Source organism: Urocitellus parryii, chromosome 1 (assembly GCF_045843805.1).
Source record: "Urocitellus parryii isolate mUroPar1 chromosome 1, mUroPar1.hap1, whole genome shotgun sequence".
In the NCBI taxonomy this organism is placed as follows: Eukaryota; Metazoa; Chordata; class Mammalia; order Rodentia; family Sciuridae; genus Urocitellus; species Urocitellus parryii.
The window spans coordinates 189,469,941-189,489,249 of NC_135531.1; positions in this window are offsets into that span (position 1 = coordinate 189,469,941).

Below are 19,309 nucleotides of genomic sequence, written 5' to 3' on the forward strand. Positions count from 1 at the left end.
AAGTTTTCCTTGCTAGGGAAAATCCCAAACCCCTTTCTCATTGTTCTTCACATCTCGTTCCTCATTCTCAGATCCACCAGAGCTGCTCTCAGCCCCACCTTTCTGTACCTCCCCCCCCCCCGCACCTACTCAGGCCAATCCTCTCCCTCCTCTCCTCCCACACCTGCACCCTCCCCTCCCCCTTCTCCTGCTATCTATGACTCATGACCAACTCCTCTGGCTCCAGAGACTCTGCCCACACCTAAACCCTCCCTGACCCCTTTTCCAGTTTTACAACCCCTCTTTTACTTCCCAGGGATGAGAACCACTCTCCAGCAGGTCCACTCCGCTTGTTCCATCTGCTCTACACTCTCCCCACAGGGGGCATCAAATCTAAAGTCCCCATGAGTCAGATGTGGGGCCACCAGCCAGGCGAAGACTGGCAGATCCACTTCACTCACATGCCTAAGCACAAAAAGCTGTGCTACCCGCTTACTTTGGTTGATACTTTTTCAGGTTGGATAGAAGCCTTCCCTACATCCAGGGAAACCGCTGACGCCGTCACCTCCATCCTCATCCAGTAGATCATTCCCAGGTTCGGAACTTCCCGCCACCATCAAGTCAGACAATGGTCCAGCCTTCACTTCTCCAGTGGTTCAACTAGTCTCCAAAGGCCTAGCATCACTTGGAGGCTCCACATCCCACACCGGCCCCAATCCTTGGGTAAGGTGGAGAGGACTAACGGCATTCTCAAGGATCATCTCACTAAACTTGCTATTGAACTCAGCTCTCCTGACCCATCTCCTTCCATTGGCCCTCACCCAAATTCAGGCAGTCCCCAGAGCCCCCCCAGGTCTGAGCCCCTTTGAGCTACTCTATGGGTGCCCTTTCTTAATCAGCCAGAGCTTTCCAGTCACTCCTCCTCCCCTTGTGTCCTACCTGCCCTATCTGACACTTCTACTCAAACTCCTAAGGTAACACGCAGACCGGTGCCCTCCTGGGTCATCCATTGTCTTAAATCCAGTGCAACCACAAACCGGATTGGACCCTCTTCAAATGGGTGACAAATCTGACTTTGAGAGCTGCATCCTCAATCATTGAAACCTTGCTGGACGGGACCCCATACAGTCATACTTACTACCCCAATGGTGGCCAAGCTTTTGGGCCACTCCCCCGGGTACCATGTCTCCTGCCTTAAAAAGGTGCCTGTTCCAAATGTCCAGTCCTGGACTTCCATCATGCCGGGGCCCACCAAACTCAAGATTTCTCACTAACCCTCTTCTTCTTTTACTGATTATTAATTTCTCTCAAGCTTCTATCCCAACCCACAGATGGCGCTTTTACATCCAAGCGACATGGCACCAGGATGGCACCACCCGCTCTCAGTTTGTGGGTCAAGGCGATTGCCCTTCCACTGGCTGCAATCGAGCGGTCACCCTTGACATTACTGGATTCAACAGGGCCACCTCGTCCCACCTGTGTGCAGCAATGCTATGCTTCATATCAGACCAAACTGAGGAATCTTGTAAGCGCTGGCCTGACACCTATGGCGGGTGTCCTTATAATTCATGCAAAAAACGCTTCCTAGATAAGCCTTGCTATGAGAAACGAGGACACACCAAGTTAACTATTTGGGACCCATGGGACCCGAAATGGGCTTCTGGTGTTGATGGTAAATTTTATTCTTGGGGTTTTGCCAAGCTCCCCTCAGCCTCTATCAGAATCTGGAGAACTTATGTACAAGTGTTCCCTCAAGTTCACATAACCATCCAGGGGCCAGAGAAAGAACTCCAACACCGGCTGGATGCAGTTGCCCATCCTAAAGCTGACCCTTTCTCATGGATGGTCCTAATACGTCACGGCCTTCAGCTCCTCAATTTATCCAAAGTTAGTAACATTTCAGGCTGTTTCCTCTGTGCAGGTTTGGATCGTACTCTGTTAACTGCGATTCCCATTGATCTTCCTCTCAATACCTCAACCATATCCCAAGGGCCCCCCTCTCCAGCCTTTGAGGAAGTACCGCTTTTTCATAACTCACCGGGGAATTTCCCCTGCTGCTACACTTCCTCTGGTTCGGCACCCTGTGACCAGATCATTCGGATCTCTTCCCCAACCTTTGCTCCGCCGGGGTTCTTTTTCTGGTGCGATGGTACCCTAACAAAAAATCTAAGCCTCAACATGCCTTTTGCTTTTTGTGTTCCTTGCACCTTGGTCCCCCAATTAACTCTGTACAGTGAGGCTGAATTAACATGGTATGTCACCACCCCGCTTTCCAGGACAAGACGGGCCGTCTTTCTACCAGTAGTAGTTGGACTCTCCCTGGCCTCCTCCCTCGCTGCCTCTGGACTCGGGGCAGGAGGACTTGGTTATGCAGTAACTGCTACTCAGAAGCTTGAACAACAATTTCAGGAAGGAGTAGAGGCATCAGCCGCCTCTCTCGCTTCCCTACAAAGGCAAATAACATCTCTTGCCCAAGTTTCATTACAGAACCCTCAAGCCCTAGATCTCCTGACGGCAGACAAAGGAGGACCATGTCTATTCCTGAAAGAAGAATGCTGCTACTATATCAATGAAACTGGATTGGTCGAAAAGAATGTCGACACCCTCCGTCGTTTGGGTGAAAAACTTAAACAGCAACAATCAAATGACCCTTGGCCAGGCTGGCTAAACTCTGCCCTCATTTCGTGGCTGACTCCCATTCCCACTCCTATGTTAGTAATAGGATGTCTATTAATGATTGCTCCCTGCCTCCTCAGATTTGCCCGAAAGTGCATGGGTAAGATGGCCAGAGTGACCTACCAGCAGATGCTCCTACACCCCTACGGTCGCCTCCCCACCAAACTGACACCCAAGCCACACCTTTCTGCCCAGCGCCCCTAGCCAGCAGGAAGTAGCCAGATGGAATTTAGCGCCCTGTGTCATCAAAAAGGCTGGGATGTTAGGTTGGTTTGAGGTGGCTAAGGGAAAAATGCACCAGGCAACCTGCGCGGGCAAATGAACAACCCATCAGGCGCCGACAGACAAGCAGTGATAAACACCTGTCAATCAGCGGGGTCTCCTGACCAATCCTGGAAGGACATGGAGCTCAGCAAGATCTCCTGACCCACCCCAGGAGGATAAGGGACCCTAAAAACTCCCTTTCCTGTCCCAAGTCCTCCCTTCCTGCCCTAAGCCTGATGAAATTCCAATCTGGCTGAGCCTGGGTACGACTCCCCGAGACCCGCTCTGTTGGGCTGGAGGGTCTCGCCCAGGAGTGAATCTCAATAAAGCCTTATCAGCAGCTTTTAACCTGCCTCCTTTTGGTCACCGGTGCCTGACCTTACAGTCAGAGAAGGCTTTCTGGAGGAGGAAGCATTTGAACGACACTGTGCTGGCTTGGTAGACAAGACGTGGGGGGCATGGCAGCAGCTAGGCTGACACAGACAAAGGTGTGAGCAGATGTATGTGTGGGGGAAGCTGAGGGCAGTTGGACACTGCTGTGGCTTTGCAAAGGAGCTGCAGCCATCCTGGCGGCCTGGAGAGTCCAGAGGAGGAAGTGGCAGCCAGTTTTGTGGGCTAGAAAGGTACTGCATGGATTATTGGGGGTCTGAGCGGGTCCAGTGTGGGGTGCTGACTGCTGTATGCAGAACAGGGAGAGCTCCCCAACCCTGCACCTCCCTTGTTCCAGCTGCTGCCTTGGTGGCCCTGAACGTCTGAGAATCAAGTCTGGCCAGTGTGGTCCTTAACATCCTTGATGTCACTGTTGATGGGGATCTTCAGGACCCAGAAGCCCCACTGGGGGTATAAGGAAAGAAGGGGTCTGACTGAGGCTCAGGATTCATGGGGGGGGAGCAGGTGGAGGGGTGAAGGGACACAGGGAGGAGGAGGGATGGAGCTTTCAGGTTGAGGGGAATGTGAAGGGCTTGACTTGGGAAAGAAAGACATCGCCCCCTCCTTCCCTCAGAAGGAACAAGTTCCTCCCAGCTGCCTTGACGGCTCTTCATCCTGCTGTTTTGTACAATATATGATTTCTTTGCATAACAGACAGAATAATCTCATTTTCTCACTGGCTACACAGCTTAGCCTTCAATCAATTATCCCCAAATACATTAAAAAAAAAAAAAAAGTCTCCGTGTCACATCTCTGCCAGCTCTGGTGCTTGGTTTTCCCTGTCAAGGAATCTGCAAATCAATTGCTTTAACAATACTCTCCACAAATTACCTTCGAATGCCTGTGATGTCACCCACAGTTAATGTGCTCCTAATAAATAATGCATCAGGAAGTGGCCAGGCCTTTCCCCACCTCCCTGGTACACAGCAGAGGAGAGAGCCCGTTCTGATGAGCAGCTTGGATCCAGCCTCTGGGGCTTGGCCAGGTGCACAGGCTGGTTGCCTGCTGGAGACAGGTTGGGGGTACCGGGAGCTCACTGACTCCACCTCATTATGTGATTTGTACGAATCCTGCACCTCCCCCACCGGCAGCTCCGTGCTGAGGTCTGGGGAGAGTTGCAGGTGCCTTACATCCTCAGCAAGGGTCCAGATAACTCCAGGAAGATGCTGGGCTGTGGGGCACATGGGGGTGCCACTTGTTCTCAATGTGCTGCTGTGTCCTGATGGGGAGGGAGCACCTTTTAGGACTGGCTGGGAAACAGAGGGCTTTATGGAGCTGGCTAAGCTCCCAGCCCAAGGAACTCTAGCCCTTTCACCATTCCGCATACAGAGTGACTTCAAAGCAGCATCTGTGACCTGAGTGGGGCTGGGGACCCTGTTGGCAGAGCCCAGCAACACTCTGAAGGGAGTGGCCTTGGCTGAGGGCATGTCCTCCATGTTTGGGGCTTAGGCAGTTTCTTCGTCAACTATTGTGTGCAGTGTGCACGTGTATGCACATGTTTGTGCATGAATGCAAATATGTGAAGTCAGTTTGTGAGTCAGACTGGGTGGACAGTGTATTTAGGACTGAGTTTTTGCATAGCTGCATTGCAGGGCCCTGGGAAGGCCCCCTCTGAAGCTATGGGTTTACCCTGGCTGTGGGTTTACCCTGCCTGGGAGCTTTGTTGTGGACTCTGTGGGCAGTGTAGAGGAGAAGAATCCATGTAATAAAGATGGGCACTGGTTTCCCTTTCCAATCACACAAGCTGGACATAGGGAATGTTTGGATGCTGTCCTGATGGCTGAATTCCTTGGAATTCTATCTGAGGGTTTTGTTTCATTGTGGACAAGGAAGTTAGAGCTACCTAATTTATTCGCAAGTTACTTTTTTTTTCCCCATGATTTTGACTAGTACCAGTATCTTAATGCAAGTGTATTTTGATAAAGCAAGCTAAAATTTCAGGGTTTCTAAAAACCAAAGTGAATGGCAGCATGTTTACCACAGTTATCACAGCAAAGGTCTAGAAGTGGCCTAAGTTCTCAGATGCATGGAGGAAGGACTTGGCTACAGGGCTGTCTGCGTCACCCTCCAAGCCTGAGATGCGGGCTCCTAACACCATGTTTAATAGAAGCCTTTTGTGACCTGCATGCTGTCTCCTAATCATTCTACTGTACAGAGTCTAATTCGCATCACAGGAACATACACTTCAGGTTTAGAAAAACCTGTCTTCCTGTAGGGCCACAGAAGCAGGGGAAGGAGGATTTCAAAAAGAGGTTTATTGACTTTATAGTTCTGGAGACAAAGAAGTTCAAGATTGAGTGGCTGTATGTGGCAAGGACCTCACACTGTCATGACGTGATTAAAGGCTTCACACAGTGGGGATGTGTGTGAGAAGAGTGTGCGGGCTCCTGCAGAAGAGAGGAGGGAGAGAGTGAGCGAGATGCTTCATGACAACTTGCTCTCTCAGTGACTGACCCCCGCTCACAGGAATACATTAATCCCTCATTAGTGCAAAGCCCTCATGACCTAATTACCTCTTGAGTAAGTCAGCTTTGCATCACTGGGATCCAAAGATCTGGCAAGAACAACTTAAAGAGGAGGAAAAGTTTATTTGGGGTTCACGATTTCCAAGGTTCAGTCCACGATTGGCCAGCTCCATAGCTCTGGGCCACAGGTGAGGCAGAAGAATGTCATGTCAAAAGGGTGTGCGGAGGAAAGTTGTCCCGTTTATGACAGTCAGGAAGCAGAGAGAGAGCTTGCTCACCAGGGACAAATATAAACCCCAAAGACATTCCCCCAGTGTCCTCCTTCATTTTGCCACATCCTACCTGCCTATAGTCACCACCCAGTGAATCCATTCAAGTGAATTGATTCACTCATTAGGTTACAGCTCTCATAATCTAATCATTTCACCTCTAAAAATTCTTGCATGGTGTCACGAGGTTTTGGAAGATACCTCCTATCCAAATCCTAACACCTCTTAGAGGCCCCGTGCCTCTCAACACTGACATTGGCAATCAAATCTCGCCATGACTACTGATGGGGACACGCCACATCCAAACCGTAGTGAGCTGCTTGCCCACTTCCTGGTGATGGAAGTAGGGGAGTTACTTGTGGCAATGACAGGACATCTATGCAGCATTAGAGGTGACAGCCGGGCATAGATAAGCCTTCTCATAGGAGCAAGGGGCCAAACGCTGAGGTTGAGAAAGGGAATGAGATTCGCGATACAGTATCATTGATAAAAACTAAAAGACCTACCTCAAAGGATGGATTCAGGGCAGCCACCGCATTCCAGGAAGTCTACTCAGCATAAGGGAGTAGATGCCTCAGATAGGAAGGAAGATAGGGGGTGGGAGTAGAGGTTCAGGGAAGAAAAAAGGTGAGGCCAGAACACTGTCTTAGCACTGTCTAGACAACATCACTGATGCCATGACAAGATATGCATGCTTTGTTTGGAAGGAGGGGAGGGAAAGTGAAATGGAAGCTGTGAGGAGACCGAGCTAGTCTCCAGGCAGCTGTCCCCCCTTACCCACCTGGGATGCCTCTGGTCCTGTGGTTGGAGAAGCCTCATTTTGGATGAGTTGTGGGGAGAAAGGGAGGAAGGATGAGGGAGTTTGTCTGTTGTCCTCCTGTCCTCTGGGCAGACGGGCACCTTTGCCTGAGTCCTTCTGGCAGCTTCTCATCTCTGAGTCTGGATGTGGCAGGGGCAGCCCAAGGCCCTGGGCATGGCTGGTTGGCTGCCCCCAAGGCCCTGGGTGTGGCTGGTTGGCTGCCCAAGCAGAATTGCACACAGTGGGTGGGTGTGCTGATGGACAGGCGTGTTAGTTAGCATTTGGTGCAGTGACCAAAATACCTGACATGAACAATTTAGAGGAGGAAAGGTTTATTTTGACTCTCGGTTTCAGAGGTCTTGGTCCCCCGATGGCTTTCTCTGAGGCAGAAACATCATGAAGGAAGGGCATGGTATGGCTGAGGAACGCTTCTCAGCTCATGGAAGTCACAAGCAGAGGGTGTGTGTGTGGAGTGGGAGGTGGGCAAGGACAGCTATAGTCCCTAAGGCCACACCCCCAGTAACATACTTCCTCAACTATGGCCCACCTGCTTACCGTCACCACCCAAGTAGTCCATTCAAATTATGAATCCACCCCATAGTAATCCCCTATGATGTTATAGCCCCCAGAATCTAATGATTTCCTAAAACCCCACCTTTGAGCCTTGTTGCTCTGGAGGGCCATACTTTCAATTCACAAGCTTTGGGGGACATTCCAGATCCAAACCAAAACATCAAGGGAGCATGAGGTCGAAGGTCAAGAGGGCCAGAGAAAATGCCCATTGAGGTCGAACGTTGCCTGGTATGATGGACAGCCAAGGAGTATGCACTGAGTAAAGGAGCCCAACTCCCCTGGCTAGAGAGTAAGCACAAGGCCAGAGAGAGTGGATTAGATCAGACCGACATGAACTCGAGTCCTTGAGCAAATTATGGAACTGCTCAGGCTTACTTTCCCCATCAACAGCATGGGGATTAGCAGAGTGTTTGCCTCACGAGAGATTTGTGACCTAATGTGCCTGAAGCCTGGGTGACACTCAGCAAGCACAGGCCTGCCACGGAGCAGCAGTCACTCGGCCCCATTCTGCACCCAGGTTCACGGCAATTCCCAGCCTACCTTGTCCTGATCGCCATAGCATGACAACATAGGACGGGAACTGGTGCCCCTCTCCCAGGGAGAACCCATCCAGAATGATCGCTCCTTTCCAACCAGGCACACCATTTCTTTTTTTCTCCTGAGGTTTCTGTGTTTTGACATTTGACTACATCCAGCTTCACACTCAGAGTTCTCTGTCTACTAAACACTCATTATTTCATGTGTCCTGAAACAAGAGACAACAAAAGCCACTTACTGGGTTAATTGGGATTTGTTTTACCCTCGGCCCACTTCTTGTGCAGGTGGGTGTAATTCTATCTCTGTTCATTACTTCAGCCGTCTCCTGATCAGGCATTATGCAGGGCTTGCTGTGATGGAGGTGCAGCGTGTGTAGGTGGGTTCCAGAAGACCCCGTCCCTGCCCCCCCAGGCCTTCTAGGTCAAGAAGGGGGGACGGTTAATCAGCTTTTCATCGTTATAACAAATACCAAAGCTAATCAGCTTATAAAGAGTAAAGGTTATTTTTTCTCACAGTCTTAGAGGTTTCAGTACACAATCCGTTGTCTGGGCCTGCAGTGAGGGGCACATTAGGATGGGGAGCATGTGGTGGAACAAGACCACTTGTCTCACAGCTGGAAAGTGCAGGAGAGGAAGGGGCGAGCCGGGTACCCCAGTACCTGCCAAGGGCACACCTCTAATGATCTTAGGCCTCCCACGAGGCCCCACCTCTAAAGTTTCTGCATCTTCAGTAGCACCACAGGCTGGGGACCAAGCCTTTAACAATCGCTAGTGGGGGATACTTAGACCTAAGCTATCGCAGGGACAGATAAATGACACCCAGTGGGATGGGCACTGGAACCGGGCTGAGAAAAAGAGAAAGGGGTGAAGTGCTAAGGTGGCCTTGGGGGTTGCTGTGTGTGGAGGGCTCTCGGGGTGAATTATGACTAAGTGATGGGGTTAAGGTGGCAGCACAGGGACCTGCTTAGTGGCACATCCTGATGTGAAAAGAGTGATGGGAGGGCTGGGGATGTGGCTCAAGCGGTAGTGCGCTCGCCTGGCATGCGTGCGGCCCGGGTTCGATTCTCAGCACCACATACAAAGATGTTGTCTGCCGAAAACTAAAAAATAAATATTAAAAAAAAAAAAGAGTGATGGGAAATGAAGTTGGGGCCAGGTAAGATTAGTGTTGAATGCCAGGCCCAGGTTTGTTCTGCAGGATTTTAAGAAAGGGGTCAAGCTTGCATTTTAGAAAGACCACTCTTGGCAGCAATGGGGGGAGGGGGTAGAATAGGGTACAGGGGGACTGATGGGAGGCGGACATCACGGACTGGCATCTCCAAGGGGACATATCTCTGGGGTATACACAGAGATATTTCCCAAGCTGTCACAGATAGAACACCCACACGTCTGACACGTCGGAGGGCTGCCTGTCTTCTCATCTCCTAATTATCTAGATCCAGAATTCTGCCTTCTGGGCAGTTTGCTCATATGGACACCTGGTTTCATGGCTACTACTGCAGTGTTCAGGAAAGTAAAAACTCATCGAATCTCCATTTGGGGTCCTTCAAAATGTCAACTCTTCATTTTAGGGAATACACGTGTTCTCCAGACTTTATGTGATCTACCTAATCTAGGGCATGACAGTTTCACACAGTAGCTACTTGAACTACTGCTGTAGCATCTCCCAGAAAGTCCCATGACCCTTGCAAAGAGGTATCCACTTTGGCTTCTACCCCAAACAACAAGGGACCTACTGGGGTGATTGGTAAAGCGAAGTGTGGCCGAGCAGTTGAGAGAGGTCATAAGTATCCCCTAAGGGGAATTTAGGTGGACGGCCCTCAAGGGTCCATGGCAGCCCTTCCTGAGGACCTTGTAGGAGTCCAAGTGAAGCAGATAAAGCTTAGTAGTGCAGCTAAGGGTGCCTTGCGGGTCAGTGCAAAGAGCCTGAAGGTTCTGTTCTGTCATGTAATTCACTAGTGCTGTCTGGGTCCAAATGCAGGGGGGCCTGCCCTAACCTGTGCTTACCATTGTTCTATTGTGATAAGGCTTCTGTCCCTTCTGGCTCAGGGTCCTGTGCACAGGTGGTGGAGATAAAGCTTCCCTGGAATGCTGCTGGAATGGCCACTGGAGATGGTGGCAGATTATGCATCTTAAAATGTGATTGCAAAATCAATAAGCCAGTTACAGTGGTTAAATCTGCTTTCGGAGCTGTTTGCAAAGCTGAGTTGCTTGTCGCTTCACCAGCTGGCCGTGTAACTCAGACTCCAGGGCTGCATTAGGGGGTCATGAAGGCCACGTCTGAGGTTTCCTCTGTCCTTTGGGAGCCCAGCTCCCACTTCCTGGCCACCTCCCCCCATCCTTCTGTGGAAAAGCAGTTGCTGAAAATTCTTGCGTTCAGGCGTAGGAAGGTTAGGAACAATTTTGAAATCAGGAGTTCATTCATATGTTATTGTTACATCTTAAAAACCAAATAAGTATTAGTATTGCTACTTCCTGTAGAAGGCATATCAGTTTTCCCTTGCTGCACGTCCCCAAACACAGTGACTGCAAAAACAACAATCATCTGTTTAGCATCTGCTGAGTGGCTGTTCTGTCTCCAGAGAGAGGCTAGACTGATTTCAACTGGACCTGCTCATGTGGCCCTGGTCAGTCGGAGGGTCATCGGGGAGTGTGTGCGTCCCCACGGGCCTCATTCACAAGTCTGGAAGTGTGCTGGCTTTGGATGGGGTGATGGCGTCTGGGCTGTGCATCTGCCCCCCACGCCCCAGTGGACTTGCCTAAGAGCAGCAAAAAAATGGAAGTTGTAGGTTCCGTTCTGTTTCTGAGGTCTAGACGCAGTCCTGGTACAATGCCACTTGGACAGAGCGTATCACCAGGCCAGCTCAGAGCACTGAGAGTTGCTGCCAAGAATGGTGGCCACTTTTGTCATCCACACACAAGGAGGCTGAGATCCTGAGACTTCCATCGCTTGCCAAGGCCACCCAACGGGACTCGAAAGCCACCCTGTGATTTCCAGATGCTATGGAATTCAAGCAGGAGAGCCTCCGCTTAAGGAATGAAGAGAGCAGTGCTCAACTCTGGCAGAAGAATCCATAGTGTGGAATTTCAGGCAGCAATGGCTGATAATATTGGGAGTTTGGAGACAGAGATGTTCAATTGCCTCATATCAAGGATGTTCATTTTTGAACATTGAATTCTTTTTGGTTGTGAGACTGGTGCATATGACGCTGTGGGCTCTGGTAAAGGGCTGTTGTATGTGTTCGGGACACACCTCTCCCCTGCCACCTGTCCCTCTACCTGCTTCCTCTATGGTTTGGTTCTTATTCTTCTATCCTCATTTTTTTGTCTTGTCAAGGGTGTGTATGTGTGGTGTGTATGTGGTGTGTGTGTGTGTGTGTGTGTGTGTGTGTTCTTTTAAGGCCATGGTTTACCCCTTTGGAAATAATGAGGTTTAAAAGGACATTTTTATGTTAAACGAATTTCTACTGTCAATGCTCATAGCTAGTATTTACTTCCACCTTTCCAAATATTATGCTGATGCAGCTATTTCTTGATTAATCAATTTTAAACATTGTCTATTGACCGCAGTAGGAGCTCATGACTTAGCTCTCTGTGGACTTCCCTGCCTTCGTCCCTCCCCCATCTTCAGAACACTTTTATCACAACTTTTGGTTAAATCAATAGTCAGTGTTTATGTTATTATGACAGTAAATGTGCTTACTGTTAAGTAAAGTAGAAGATGATGATGTTTCCTGGACTTTGTATGTGCACATTTCCCCTTTATTTGGATTTCTATGTGCCCATCTTTATTTTTTTTCTAACTGCTTCACTAGATCAGTTAAATGTGAATCAATATTACTTTCCAAATAGTTAAATTGCCATTACAACAATTTCCTCTTTTCCTGGATTTTCTCACATGGGCTTCCTGGCTCTAGATTGCTTTCTACCCTCCCTACCCCTTACTCCCGGGTCTGTGGTCTCGAGAGATTCCCTTTGCAGCAGGCTTGGGATGAACTCTGGCCTTTTGATATCCTTTCCTGCTTCACACCATCATTCCGCTGTAGCACATCCTCTCATAGCTTTCTAAGAACAGGGGAGTAAGATTTTAGGATTCTTGCACATCTGTAAATATTCCTCCCAAGTAGATTCTGAGACAAGAGTTGTGTGAAAGTGAGTCATTAAGAAAAAATTTTCAGGGAGTGGGGACAGCAGGAGTGGAAAGGGAGGAAGCCAAGGGACTCCACTTCAGGTAAAGTGCCATTCTCAGTCTAGCAGGGAGCAATCCAGGGGCATTGAGCCAGGAATGTGCTGGAGGATTAGGGTTCCACTGTTTTTTGGGTATGGACTTTGAGCTGGTGCCCTGTTTCTCTTTTGCACCTCATGTCCAGCCTGCACTATGCCAGCCCTCCCCACACCCCATGTGGTATGAAGGTCCCTGAGTGTCCAGAGCCACCATCACTACTTTTTGTCAGTGTTAGTGTTAGTAATTCCTACCCCTAGGCCTGGGCTGTCTGTAACCCTGGTATAATCAATAGTTTTTAAACACACACACACACACACACACACACACACACACACATATGTATTTAACTGTAGATGGATGCAATACCTTTATTTAATTTATTTATTGTTATATGTGGTGCTGGGGATCGAACCCAGTGCCTTACATGTGGAAGGCAAGTGCTCTACCGCTGAGCCACAACCCCAGCCCCAGCCATCACTTTCTTTGGCATTGCTTATGCTCCTCACTAGGGGCTGCAGCCTGGGCTCTCTAAGTCAGCTCCTCTTCTCCCTCCATTTGCTAGATTCCATAATGGGTTGCTATCTTGCATCTGCTGCCAACTCCTCTCCCATTCTCTTGGACTTTGTAGGTTTATATATTTATTTAAAAATCCATTGATGTCATGTTAGTAGTGCTTTGTGAATGAGGGCTGATGACAGTTGTGGTCCATCTTTCTTGTTTATCTACAAGTCTGGAGGGAAATGTGTGATCATCAGGAAGAAACATGGCAGCCCCCACTTCCTGGGTGAGCTCCTCACATTCCCAGTGGTGGCAGCTCAGAGGCTCACTGTGTATGTATTTCACATCTGCTGTCATTTGGAGTTTGATGGATCCCTAGGCATTTACAGTCCACAGAATGCTTATGGTTGTGTGCATTGGGTGGGTAATGGGAGATGGGGTGCTGAGCAAGAAGATAGGCTTCTGCCCATGGGGGGCTTATGTTCCTTTGGGAATAAGAGGTGTCAATCATTGGCTACCAAGACAGTTGTGTACTGGATTGAGAGAAGCATGCTGACACCTTCTGGCCACAGGGGCCAGACACCATTAGGGTATGAGGCTTATTGGGGTGGCTGCAATAGCAGGATTTTTGGACTTTGCAAAAAGAAAGGGATCTGATGTCCATCAAAGCTCTGTTCTTTCCCTAGCTTCCTGACCCACCCAGTCTTCCAGAGACATGAGGGGGTTCTCCAGCCTTGTAGGAAAATCTATGGCAGCATTTGATGAGCAGGGAAGGGCCAATTCTAGTTCACATGGTCTGGAGCATACCGAGAATAATCTTTTACTGAGCCAGATTTGCATAAGTTATGATGACAAGGACACATTGGTGCATCTGCTGGCACCTCTCCCCAGTCTAATAAAGAAGAATCCATTTTAAGACAGACCCTTTTCTGGATCCATCAGAGCAAATATGATATGGCTAAATTCACTTCAGATGAACTCCTCAAGGGTTTGTTGCACATTCCCTGTGAAAGCTGAACATCCCTGTTTCAAAACTCTGAAATCCGAGAGGCTCCAAAATCTGAAACTCTGAGCACTGATATGGATGCCCCAAGCGGAAAATTCCACACTGACCTCAAGTAATAGGGTGCAGGCACATTAAAAAACTGTGTAAAATTACCTCCAGGTAATTTTATGTATAAGAAATATATATATATATATATATATATATATATATATATATATATAGAAATAGAAATGAATTTAATGTTTATACTTGGGCCCATTCCTAAGATATCTCATTATATATGCATATTTTTCAAAATATGAAAAATCAAAAACTCCAAACACTTCTAGTCCCAAGATTTCATTTTTTTTAAAGAGAGAGGAGAGAGAGAGAGAGAGAGAGAGAGAGAGAGAGAGAGATAGATAATTTTTTAATATTTATTTTTTTTAGTTTTCTGCGGACACAACATCTTTGTTTGTATGTGGTGCTGAGGATCGAACCCAGGCCGCACGCATGCCAGGCGAGCGTGCTACCGCTTGAGCCACATCCCCAGCCCCAGTCCCAAGATTTCAAATAAGGAATCCTCAACCTGTGTTAATTTTCTGTTTTGTGACAAAATTACCATAAATTTAACAACTCAAAACAACACTCAGTCTGTGAGGCTAATATCACCCTGATGCCAAATCCAGACAAAGACACACCAAGGAAAGAAAACTGCAGACCAAGATCCCTGATGAACATAGACACAAACATTCTCAGTAAAATTCTGGCAAATCACATACAAAAACATATTAAAAAGATAGTGCACCATGATCACGTGGGTTTTATCCCAGGGATGAAGTGTTGGTTCAACATACAGAAATCAATAGACATAATACACCAACTCAATAGACTTAAAAACAATATGATCCTCTCATTAGATGCAGAAAAAGCATTTGACAAAATACAGAACCCTTCATGTTCAAAACACTAGAAAAACTAGGGATAGTAGGAACATACCTCAAAATCTATATATGCTAAACTCAAGGCCAGTATAATTCCAAACAGAGAAAAATTGAAAGCATTCCCTCTAAAAACTGGAACAAAACAAGGATGCCCTCTTTCACCACTTTTATTTAACGTCATCCTTAAAACTCTAGCTGGAGCAATTAGACAGAAGAAAGAAATTAAAGGGATACAAATAGGGGCTGGGAATGTGGCTCAAGCGGTAGCGCACTCGCCTGGCATGCATGCGGCCCGGGGTTGGATCCTCAGCACCACATACAAACAAAGATGTTGTGTCTGCCGAAAACTAAAAAAAAATAAATATTAAGAAATTCTCTCTCTAAAAAAAAACCTGAAAAAGGGATACAAATAGGTAAAGAAAATCTCAAACTATCACTATCTGATGATGACATGATTATATATGTAGAAGATCCAAAAAATTCTACAAGAAAACTTCTAGAACTAATACATGAAGTTAGCAAAGTAGAAGGATATAAAATCGACACCCAAAATCAAATGTGTTCCTATATATCAGCAATGAATCCACTGAAAAAGAAATTAGAAAAACTACCCCATTCACAATGGCCTCAAAACAAAAACAAAAACAAAAACAAAAAACCAAAAAACCAAAAAAAACCAAAACCTTGGGAATCAATCTAACAAAAGAGATGAAAGACCTCTACAATGAAAACTACAGAACACTAAAGAAAGAAATTGAAGAAGACCTTAGAAGATGGAATGATCTCCCATGCTCCTGGATAGGCAGAATTAATATTGTCAAAATGGCCATACTACCAAAAGCATTATACAGATTTAATTCAATTCATATTAAAATCCCAATGACATTCTTCACAGAAATAGAAAAAGCATCATGAAATACATTTGGAAAAAATCAGAGACCCAGAATAGCCAAAGCAATCCTTAGCAAGAAGAGTGAAGCAGGTGACATCACAATACCAGACCTTAAATTATACTACAGAGCTTTAGTAACAAAAACAGCATGGTATTGGCACCAAAACAGACACATAGACCAATGGTACAGAATAGAAGATACATATGTTATCTCATACTATCAAAGGTGCCAAAAAAATTCACTGGAGAAAATGTAGCCTGTTCAACAAATGGTGCTGGGAGAAATGGAAATCCACATGTAACAAAATGAAATTAAACCTCTGTCTCTCACCCTGCATGAAATTCAACTCCAAGTGGATGAAAAACTAAGGCACCAGAATGGAGATCCTGTGCCTACTAGAAGAAAAGGCAGGCCCAAATCTTCACCATGTCGGCCTAGGATCTGACATCCTTAACAAGACTCCTATAGTGCAAGAAGTAAAATCAAGAATCACGAAATGGGATGGATTCAAACTAAAAAGCTTCTTCTCAGCAAAAGAAACAATCAATAATGTAAAGAGAGAGCCTACAAGTTGGGAGAAAATCTTTACCACATGCACCTCAGATAAAGCATTAATCTCTAGAATATATTAAGAACTCAAAAAACTTACCATGTAAAAACCCAAAAAACAAAACAAAACAAAAAAACAAATAACCCAGTCAATAAAGGGACTAAGGAACTGAACAGACACTTCACAGAAGAAATACAATTGATCAAGAAGCATATGGAAAAATATTTATTATCTCTAGCAATTACAGAAATGCAAATCAAAACTACTCTAAGATTTCATTTCACTCCAGTCAGAATGGCAATCATCAAGATACAGGCAGCAATAAATGTTCATTGCTGGTGGGACTGCAAATTGGTGCAGCCTCTCTGGAAAATAGTATGGAGATTCATCAGAAAACTTGGAATGGAACAACCGTTTGACCCAGCTATCCCACTCCTTGGTTTATACCCAAGGACTTAAAATCAGCATACTACAGTGACATGGCCAAGTCAATGTGTATAGTAGCTCAATTCACAATAGCTAAACTATGGAACCAACCTAGGTGTCCTTCAATAGAAGAATGGATAAAAAATATTTGATAGAATATTACTCAGCTTTAAAGAAGAATGAAATTATGGCCTTTTTTGGTAAATGGATGGAGTTGGAGAATATCATGCTAAGAGAAATAAGCTAATCCCAAAAAACCAAAGGCCAAATGTTTTATCTGATATGTGGATGCTAATCCACAATAAAGGGGGGCCAATAGGGAAGAATAGAGTTACTTTAGATTAGATAGAGGGGAGTGAAGGGAGGGGAGGGGGGAGGATATGGGAATGGGAAGGATAGTAGAGTGAAACAGATATTATTACCTTAAGGACATATATGACTGCATGACTAATGTGATTCTACAACATGTACAAATCAGAAAAATGAGAAATTATACCTCATTTATGTATGATACATCAAAGTGCATAAATACATTCTACTGTCATGCATAACTAATTAAAAACAAATAACAAATTAATAAAAACAACACCTATCGATCAGTTCCTAGTTCTACAGATCGGAAGCCTGGTATAGTGTGGCTGAGGTTTCTCTGAGGGAATCCCAAGGGAGGAATCTTCTGGAGGCTTGGGGAACCACTCTTCCTCACTCAGGACTGTCAGCAGAACTCAGTTCCCGCCTGAATTCTTGACTATGTCGTCCCCTCGGAGGACTTCAAGCCAGCAAAAGTGTGAGTCCTTCTCTGGTTTTGAAGCTCTGACTTGCTTTTCTGCTGAGATGGAGGAAATTCAGGGATGAGGGTACATGTGATTAGACTGGGCCACCCGACAATCTCCCAATCTTGAAGTCAGCTGGGTCACTTGACAGTACCGCATCCCAGGGATAAAATCCACCATATGCCTTGTCCTAGGTGGGTGCAGGACTCAGATCTGAGCAGTGGGAAGCTCAGGGCCTCTGAGAGAATTTTGCCTGCCCCATACCCAAACCAGGTCCCTGTGAGGAAAGGGCTGGGCCTGGGTCCTTCGCAATTGCAGTCTATCCAGGGGCCTGAGGCTTTCATGGATGGACTCAGTCTGCTATGTGGAAAGAGTGTCAGTCTGCTCTGTGACTGCAGGGTAGTGTCCACCTGTGGTGTTCTGTTGAAGCCCGGAAGGTTAGCCTGCCCTGGCAGGGAAGACCAGGAGGATTGATTAGTTATGTCTGTTACAGACACCAAATGGGAGGCTGGTGTTTCTCTGGTCATCTACTTACTGAGCCTGGAATCAATGAGTCAGCCCTTTCAGTTCTTTTGGGCTGCCTCCTGTGTGCCAAGTGTTGTTCATTAGAGAAGCAGGGATATGTGACCTAGCACCCATGCCAGAGTTGTCAGAAGGCTTTGGGGGGTGGGGTGGGGTGTAGCTTTGAGCTGGACTGTGAGGGACAGAGTAATAAGGACTGGAGTCTGGGGTACTTGGGGACAGGAGGAAAGGAAGGCAGAGAACAGACAGTACTGACGCCTGCTACCAAGGGCTCTACCTTAGCATATCTCAGTCTTAATACCACTGGGTGGATACCAATCCCCCATTTAATAAATAAGGAACAGGAGGCTCAGAGGATTTAATCATTTACCTGGGCCCACACAGCTGGGAAGAAACAGAAAAGAAACCATTGTTCCTTGAAGAATACGAAGCATCAGGGTGATGGGTGGTGGGCACGCCCAGGAAAGCAAGAGAGACCCCCGCCCCCAACACCTCCAGAACCTGCCAACTTGACAGCCATTTACCCACTAACTGATAATCCCACTTCAGGCAGGAGGACGAGGCCTGGTGTGCATTTGCTGCCTATCAGTGAGAAAACACACCCTTTGCATGAAGAAAGTTGATAGCAGAAGGGTCAGGGGCTGGTTCCTCCTGGGTTTGATTCCTAATCACTTTCTAATTCCCTGGTGCCTTGTGAAATAAACATGATTAACTTGGGGAGCTGGTTTATGAAGCCTCATGGAGAGGAGAGGCCTGGAGCGGCCCCGTGGACAGCTAATTTGATCAGAGGTTGTGATTTCCGACTCTCGCCTCTGTGTCCAGGGCAGATAAAATGGAGGGAGGGCTGTGATGCTTAATTAACCCTGTAATTCTTGCATGGGATAATTAGCATATAGATGAGGGTGACTCTCTGAGCTTGGATCTGGTGCTGCCTCCAGTCTCTGGGAGGTGTGCTGGGTGCTTCGTGGGCAGCAGTTCAAGCCTGGCCAGCCCCTCCGTTATTTATTTTTTTATTTTTGAATGTTTTTTAGTTGTCAGTGGACCTTTATTTTATTTGCGGTGCTGAGCATTGAACCCAGTGCCTCACACATGCCAGGCAAATGCTCTACCACTGAGCCACAACCCCAGCCCTCACTTCTATTTTTTAATTCATTTATTTCTAAATTTTGATGTGGTAAGAACATTGAACATGAGACGGGCCCTGCCTGTTCACGACGTTCTAAGTGTATGATGCATTCTTGTTGACTTTGGGTGCAATGATGTACAGCAGATCTGTAGAATTTGCTCAACTTACTGGACTAAAGCCGTGTTCATTGATTACTGACTCCCCATCGCTCCCCCTTTCTGGCCCATGGCTACCACCTTTGATTCTCTGAATTGGATTTTATAGTATCAGATCCTTTATTTAAGTGGGATCAGGCAGGATTTGTTTTTCTGAGACTCACTCTATCTTGGCACCAGTTCTTACAATATCTGCCCTGAAGGAGGCCAGAGCCCTGGAGT